Raw genomic sequence first — 8,570 nt, forward strand, 5'->3', positions numbered from 1 at the left:
TATTTTTGTTGCACTTAACTGTAATGTTGCTACTCTTAGGAATCATAACACAAATAGTTTTTTGGAGACAGGGTTTGCAAAGGGAGTCCTGAGAACCAGTGCACCAGAGAAAGGAGCCAGGGGTCCTAGTAGCACCACTGAAATATGTTAGAAGGTTCATTTTTCAGTTGGTCGATGCCAATATATGCAGCTGATTTCAATCTTGGCTGTTGTACGGGAGATTACCTCGTAGGATCCTCAAGACTATTGGGGGGCAGGGGGGAGCTACAGCAGTCAACAACATCCAAACTACAACAGGTCTCCATGAGCACATGCTGTTAATGCTTAGCCATTTCAAGAAGCAGATCAATTGAATTAATCATGCGCAGGCAGAGTAATATCATCCCAAAGATAACCTCATCCTGGGAACTTGGGAACACGTCACTGCTACCTGGCAAAGGGAACCCTATAACCATGACCAAGTTATTGACCTCAAGATAGAGATTTGAGTTTGGATTAACCAAGTGGGCCCATTCTAATCCCAGGAGTCCTGAAAGCCAAGACCATCCCCACCCCCCCATGAGCTCCCACCCCAACCCCAACTCCAGTGAGGGAGTCAATGACAGCAGCTCAGCGGGGTGAGCTGCAAGAGAAACTTCCCGTGTTCTGCTGTTGGTTCTGAACTGGATGTCGGAGGCTGTGTGGAGGATCAGAGAGGCCTGAGGAGCAGCCAGCCAGCAAGAAAATGGAGTGTGTGGTACCACAGTTGCCTGGAGCTGAGCTCTGCTAACACCTGACTAAGAGAAGGAACTAGCTCTCCCCTAGAGCCCAGGGAAGAGGGCAAGCTCTCCCTGAACCTCAACAGCCAGGCTGGACTTCTGACCTACAAAACCGTGATAGGGCATTGCCATTATTTAAGCCTTAAAGTTCATGGTGATGTGTGATGGCTACAATACGTTAAGACAAAAAAAAAAACCTGACACAAATCAGAATGGAATTTCAGACATGATCCAGAAATTTAGCACCTTTTTAGAAGCTGAGACTTGTAGCTTAACATGAAACAAAGATTTGGGGCGAGAGTCTGTGGCTTATCTTGTTTTAAAGCCAAGCACAGACTCTCCTAATATCCCATTCACCTAGTCCCAGGGGAACCACACATGAAATCAGTAAGGGAATGAGGCCCATTGCATTGGAGAGAGGACGATAGGAGACGCCGCTGGCATTTCTGCACAGCTGCTCTGGCACATTCTGGGATTACTGTTGTAGGCAAGGGCACTGCTGTGTAACAGGGACACACACAGCCCAGTGGGGCTATGGGCTAGAGCTGGGAGGGCTGAGGTTAAACAGGGCAAATGTCTGTGCAGTTGTTCACAGTAGCCTCTCTGAAAGCGCCTGACTCGCAGCCCAGCGATGTTGGTATTTGATAATGAGTGCAAAATGCCACCGTCTAATGTCAGAAACTCCATTTAAAAAGAGAAGAAAAAGAAAGCACCGTGCGACTCCCTTGCCCACTCAACCTCTGCGGTGAGTGAGCTGGGGTCACCGTGGACCTGGCGGGGCCCAGTTTGCTGTCTCTGTCAAGGCTAATGAGCACACACTTTTTAGCAAGCCAGTCAGGTTTGAGCCTGAAGGTTACATTGAGGACAAAGTTGACTTTGAGGTGACAAGGGTCTGTCTGTATTTTGAATCAGAATTTGCTAACAGAAATAGTCCAGATCTCAAGAGAAATGCCTGTCCATCGTTAACATGCTGCTTAGGGAGCAGGCAGCCTCCTAATTAGAGATTTGGAAAGCTATGGATGCTGTGAACTGCCCGGATACAGATTACAGGGCTGGTTTGTCAGACATGGCTTCGTCGTCGTCGGCTGACAAGAAACCGGCTATGTAAAGATGTGAGAAATGGCAGTGTGGCACCAATTTTCCAGAATACAATCTGCCTCTAAGAAGGTGTAGCTTCATGCAAAATCTGCTTCATCATTTGAATAACAAAATAAGATATGCAAAAAATAAATAAATAAATAAATAAATAAATAAATAAATAAATAAGACTCTTCAAAGAGTGTGCATTCCGGTCACAGTGATTACAAGCAGGGGATGAATATTTTCTGGTGCTGTATGGAGAATATTTTGTGAGGAAAAAAATACAATTTAGAAATGGAGCTGAGATAATACCAGGGACTTTGCTTGTAACTATCAAGGAAGGTCCCAGGCAGGTTTTTTTTTTTTTCTGTTCCTTATAAATTCCTGGAGGTAATGGCAAAAGCAGCCATTAAAATTCATTAGACGAAAAGTAAACTTCTTTTGCAATTGATGGCACTCGCCTCTAAACTGATAGCCCTGTTACTGAGACACCTCATGTCTGCCAAACTCTATCTCTGGTGTCTGTTTCTTTCTAAACAGTTCTCTTGCTCTTTAATCTCAGGAATGTTTTCCAGTGTAAACGTTCTTTCGTGCACCGCCCATCACCCACCAGGGCATCCCATGTACTAGCTAGCCTTAAGATGCGCTCTTACAAACAGGTTTCTGGGGTTGCAAGGAAATTTCTCTGTCCTCAGCGTCAGGGTTGGAAATTAAGAATAACAGGAATGGGGGCTTGTTGTATTTTACGGGGGTATGTTGTGTGTGTGTGTGTGTGTGTGTGTGTGTGTGTGTGTGTGTGAGTGTATATGGAGGCTAGAAAACAACACTGGGTGCTATCTTCAGGAGTGTCATCTACCTACTTTGAGACAGGGTCTCTCATTGGCCTGGAACTCACCAACGAGGCTAAACTGACTGCCCTGCCTCCCCAGTGCTAAGATTACAGGTATGCTCCAGCATATCACCTCGATTTGGGACCGGGGTGGGGTGCTAGAGAGAGCCAATGCAATGGCTAGTCTTTATTAGAGAGAAGTTTTCCATTTTACATTCTGAAAAGTTAACACGAGGGCTCAGTGAGCCAGTTGGCGGGGCACCAGCTTGTAATGGGTTCTACCCTTTAGGCATCGCTGACTCTCACCTTTGTGCAGCCAAAACCAGATGACAGTACAAATGTCCTCTTCACAGATGCAGCCCTGTATTCAGTTGTTGGTGATGGAAGGGACTAAATTAGGGTCTTTCTTAGGGCCAGAAGCTGCCTTCGGAGGTAGCATATTGTACTGGTCCAGCCCTTCTGTGTTGCTATCATGATCAGTAAGGAACCCCACCTCCAGAAGCCACGGTGTGGGTCCCATCTTTGCCATGGGGACCATGGGCCCTCAGGGTCTGCACCTAATCCCCAAAGTAAGCTGGAAGCCATCTCGCTGGGAGATAAGTTCCTCCTGGCTTCTTATGTAGACATTGGGAATCCAAACTGAGATCCTCAGGTCAGAGCTCCTTGTCTGTTCATGAAAGTCAGCTGCACCAAAGGCTGGGAGCAGCAGAGAGACTCCTTTCCTTCCCAGCCGCTGACTTTTCTCTCCCCTACATAGCCAAGAGGAAAACCCAAGCTGCAGCTGGCACCAGAGGAGGGAAACTGGGGTAGAATCCTCACTCTACCACCTGCTCTGTAAGTGGAATGAATTATTGAACCTTGGGAGACACAGTGTCCTCGTTTATGAGAAGGTGTTAATTCCTGCCTAAGGGGATGTTTAAGATGAAGGATGTCTTTTTAAGGACTAGCCTGACACGCTCTTGAGGCCCTGAGTTCAATCTCCAGGAGGGGGGTGGGTTGGGGGAGAGATATGCAGTCGCTATTTGGGGAATGGGGAGAACATTATGGGAGAAAGATAAATAAGAACCAAATATTAAAACATTTAGGTAAAAAATTGCTATACTGAAATCTATTACTCTATATGCTAGCTTAATAAATAAATGTAAAAGGTGCCCATGTGAGTACACCTAACCTAAGAGTACCCTACAAGTCCTCAGCCTCTGCCCCTTCTTTACTCCCTTCCATCCTCCCTCTCTCCCTCCAGTCTCACTCAACAACAGCCTAGCAACTCCCAGAGGTGGCCTGTGGTCTCTTCCTGTATTACCTACCATTATTCTTTCTAAACTGTGTATCAAGAGTTCAGACACAGAGGAGAGAGAGAGAGAGAGAGAGAGAGAGAGAGAGAGAGAGAGAGAGAGAGAGAGAGAGAGAGAGAGAGAGAGAGAACGAGAACTCTGAGGAAAATGCTGCTTAGTGGGGCATTCATAGCAGGATATCCCGGCTCCGTTCTCCCGAGATTTCGAGAGAAAGCAGCATAAACAACAAATACTACACTAGAGGGAACAAGAGTTGATCAAAGCACACCCAGATAGGATCATGGATGCTGGTAATCTAAGCACTCAAACTGATACAGGAGAATTGAGGTCAGTCTGGCTGCGCAACGAGGCTCTGCTTCAAAATAAAGAGATTAAGTAAAATACAAAATAAAATAAATAAGCTGACCTGACAACAACCCATTCATCAGCTCAGAGTTTTTTTGTTCTTGAGAAACAGGAAGCTGGTAATGGGTAACACTTGCTTAAAGATAGTAAGCCCTGGGCGGGAGTGGTGGTTCAGCCATTAAAGGCTCGGCCTGCAACCAAAAATACTATATGGTAAGTGCTTTGCCCTCTGCCTGCCGAGCTGCATGAGAAATTTGGGCCCTGGATATCAGCTTCCCAGTGAAAGTGAAATTGATTTAAAATCTGTTCGCAAGCCAGCTCCTGACTTGCATCCTCTCAGAACTTGCAGTATTAATAATAATAATAATAATAATAATAATAATAATAATAAATAATGATAATGATAATAATAAACACTAGAGAAGCAACTCAACTTATCTCATTACCTTAGATTTTATACTTCATGTTTGGTAGCTTGACAAGGGATGCTACAATCTTTTACGATAGCAATCTTTTATGATATTCTTTTTATTATACTAGATGGCAGGGGAATTGCCCTAAATTAATAAAAACCATATGCTGGGTTTTGATTAGAGGTCACTTTGGAATAATAATGGAGCCGGCTGGGGAATGAGCCAGGGGCTTCTCCTTCCCCGTACAGTCATCTGCCTTCAGATCCCTCTAGTCGCCATTCCTCCCCGTCTTTGTATGAACAAAACCAAGGTAATGAAAGGTCTTATAAAAACCTCTTGTGAATATATTGGTCACCAAGAGTTGCACTGTACTCTGAGGTGTCTCCTTTACTGCTGAAGATGGTGCTAACACTTCATGGTCATAACTGGGACAGTGGCTTCTACGATGCAATGGGACCTCTGAGCATTCAATTTCTGGCACTGGCAGAGACTCATTCCTTCAGTGTGTAGAGAAACTGGGAAATTTCTCCTGTGGGAAGAATAAACTTTCCTATATGTCATACATATATGTCCAAGTGTCTCCATGCTTGTTGGCCTCAGCATACCCAGAAACCAATTTTTAGCATTTGACAATGCTTCTAGAAACATGAGTAAATGAAACCCAGCAAGACTGTCCATCTTTCAAACTAAAATATTTTCTTCCATTCCTTACTTGAGATTCACACAAGCTATAAAGTTCTGCTGGGGAAACGTGTTACGATTCTTGTTCTGGGCTCAGCTATTAAAAGCCCATACTACTCTTGGACAGGACCTACGTTCTGGTCTTAGCACATTCATGGCAGCCCACAAATGTCTGTAGCTGCAGTTCCAGGAGAACTGACACCTTCTTCTGGTCCCCATAAGCACCAGACGTCTACATGGCACACATACATCCAGCTAAAATACTCGTTCACATGAAATGACAATGAATAAATCTCTCTTTTAAAATGACGATTCCTGGGCCTTTTCCAACAATTTAGAGTCAATAAGGTTATTGAATAAGGGGGTTGACAGCAAATGATGCTACTCAGATAAGCTGGATACTTGCTCCTGAAGAGAACCTAGCAGGGACTTTCAAAATGTCTTAGTGTGACTTAGATCATTGTACTGGAAATAAAGATTTTTAAACCCAGACCCCAGATTTCTCAGGCACAAACCATGTGATCCTGGGAAATTTATCCACTGTAGGACTTAGTTTCCTAATATGGAGAATGGCAATAACAACACCTACATCACATGGATGGTGAATATTAGGATTCTCTATAAACAATGTTTAGTGCTGTGCCTGGTAATTGCACTCATCACATATCTAAGTAGATATTCCTGAGATTAAGAAATGCTTCAGGGATGGGAGTTGCTACCGTTTATGTCTGAACGTTTCCCACGGGATCACTGAGTTTGAACACCTGCTCCCCAGGTGGTAGCATTGTGGTAGAACCTTCCAGATGTGAAGCCTCACTGACAGAAGTAACTCTCTAGAAACCAGCCACTGATGGTTATAGCCACTTTGGTTCAGGCCTTCAGGCCTGCCTCCTTTGCTTCCTAGTCTATAATGTAAACAATGTAAACAAGAGTTTACCACACATTCCAGATGTCATGAAACTTCCTCTGCTGTGATAGACTGTGACCTCCGAAAGCATGGGCTAATAGAGACCGTTCCTCTCCTCAGTTGCTCCTGGCAGGTACGTGTCACTGTGACGATTGTAACTAATACAACAATTATAAATAAACAAATAATGGAAGTACACCAAGAAAAATTGTGGAACAATCATAGGTCAAAGTTTGAGGAGGAAAATGAAAGGAAACAAATAAGAGAAAGTAAAAAGAAGGTAGGATATACACATGTTAAAATAAATAGTGGGGAACTCATAATTGTTCTTACTGGATTCCTGGACTCTAGGCAGGTGTACCGTCTTAGGTAGAAACCATTGTTCTTATTTGGAGAGCAAGTATGTTTTAAAGAGGTTCGAATGGGTAGTGAATTGTCAAGGAGTAGTCTGTGATGATGTTTTGATATGTCAATTTAATTAGGTTTCAGTCTTCACTCATTCAAGCACTAACTTAAGGGGTGCCATGAAAGAGCAGTGGCAAATGTAACCGAGGTCCTGATCCCTGCTTGAAGTTAGAGTGTGTCTGGACCTGCTGGAGCTGGATTGACCAAGTGGATGGCCCTAAAACAAGCTGAAGCTCTCCTTAGAGAGATAAGGGGTTCAAGCCTGTGGCTGTGGGGTTCTATCTTGCTCTTCATTTTTCTTTCCTCGTGACCTGTATCTGTAATACACTGCATCGCAGTCCTATATCTAGCATCTCTACCGTCTCTCTGTCACCATGCATATGCCTGTTTCTCTGCCTGGGACTAATGCTGCCTTTCCCTGGCCTGTGTGAGAGAGACCACATGAGTTGTGTATACAAGGGAATTACATGACTATTTCTGGGTCACCTCTGTCTCCTGCCCTTTTGCAGACAATAACTAGCCAGTGTAGTGTCTAAGAAGAATGACCAGAAATGCAGCTCCAAAGATGCCTAAGGACGGTGTTTAGAGACATAGTCTGTCTTTACTTTTAAAGCGACTAATTTAGAAAAAAAAAATCCATCTACAGTAACTTGGAATGTTGTGATAAGTCCTGAAGAAATAACAATGGAGTCTTGTTTTGTTTTGTTGTTTTGGTTTTTATAACTCTACTATTAATCTAAAGAAATTCAATTTTATCCTAAGGTAACCCCGGAAATGCCTAAGAGATTTAGGACAGGCATAGGTAAAGAAACAACAGTTAGAGGAAGCGCTAAGTTGCTTAGCCCCTGAGTAAAGCAGCAGATCTGGGAGCATGCATCCTAAATGCTCACACCTGCTTCTCACCAGATTTGTGGAAGCAAGGGCTGAAAGACAGAAAGCACTTACACTTTGCTTGCAGCAAAAGGGGGACCAGTACTTAACAGTAGATCTTAGAGAGAAAAATATGAGTATGTCATTAAAATTCAAGTTAAAGACTTGCTTGGTGGCATCGAGGAGTTCGAGAGGATTGATATGGATTCCTATTATAGTTCGCCTTCACTTCTAAGGTGCATAGGGAACATTCACATTGAATTTAATGAGTGAATTCCATCCTGGTTTTGCTTCTTCCTATTCTCAATTTCTCTACTGATGCATGTGCTGTGTGTACACATACATGCATGTGTGCAGGAAAATTCTTTCCTGGTGGTGCTCATCGCTCTGGTAAGATTCAAGGAAGGGCAGTGACACCAAAGAATCTGATGTTTTGGCTACTTCCGTGAGTCCGAGAATCCCCTGGAACACTTAGTAAGTCCTGAGTCCCTCCATCACTCTCCGCCTCGATCCCTGCTATCAAAGGCCAATGAGCTAACGTCGGGATAAAGATGACTTGAACTTAATTCCTCCAGGATGAGTCGTGAGTGGACTCAGTTCACCCTCTGAGTTAAGAGAACTGGGTAAAGCCTCAGGCTGCTCATCTCTAACACGCTCCCAACATGTGTTAGAGACTTCCACAATCAACCCAGGGACAACTCCTTGAGCAGCCATTCGACAAGTGCCACTCTTTACCAACAAGAAATCATTATGGTTTCTGTATGGGTTGAATAAAATGGCCCCCATAGGCCCATAGGAGTGGTACTGTTAGAAGGTGTGGCCTTGTTGGAGGAAGTGTGTTACTGGGGGCAGGCTTTGAGGTCTCAGATGCTCAAGCTAAACCTAGTATGGTAGTCTCTTCCTGCTGCCTCCAGGTCAAGATGTAGAACTCTCAGGTCTTTCTCCAGCACCATGTCTACCTGTATGTCACCATGTTTCCCACCATGA

General features: G+C 44.1%; 1 pseudogene; it reads right to left on the minus strand.

Annotated features, from left to right (window-relative positions):
• Window positions 1-2,905: 2,905 nt before the first annotated feature.
• LOC116089190 lies at window positions 2,906-3,252 on the minus strand (annotated as a pseudogene).
• Window positions 3,253-8,570: the final 5,318 nt, after the last annotated feature.

This window comes from Mastomys coucha, unplaced genomic scaffold, assembly GCF_008632895.1.
Source record: "Mastomys coucha isolate ucsf_1 unplaced genomic scaffold, UCSF_Mcou_1 pScaffold14, whole genome shotgun sequence".
NCBI classification, from domain to species: domain Eukaryota; kingdom Metazoa; phylum Chordata; class Mammalia; order Rodentia; family Muridae; genus Mastomys; species Mastomys coucha.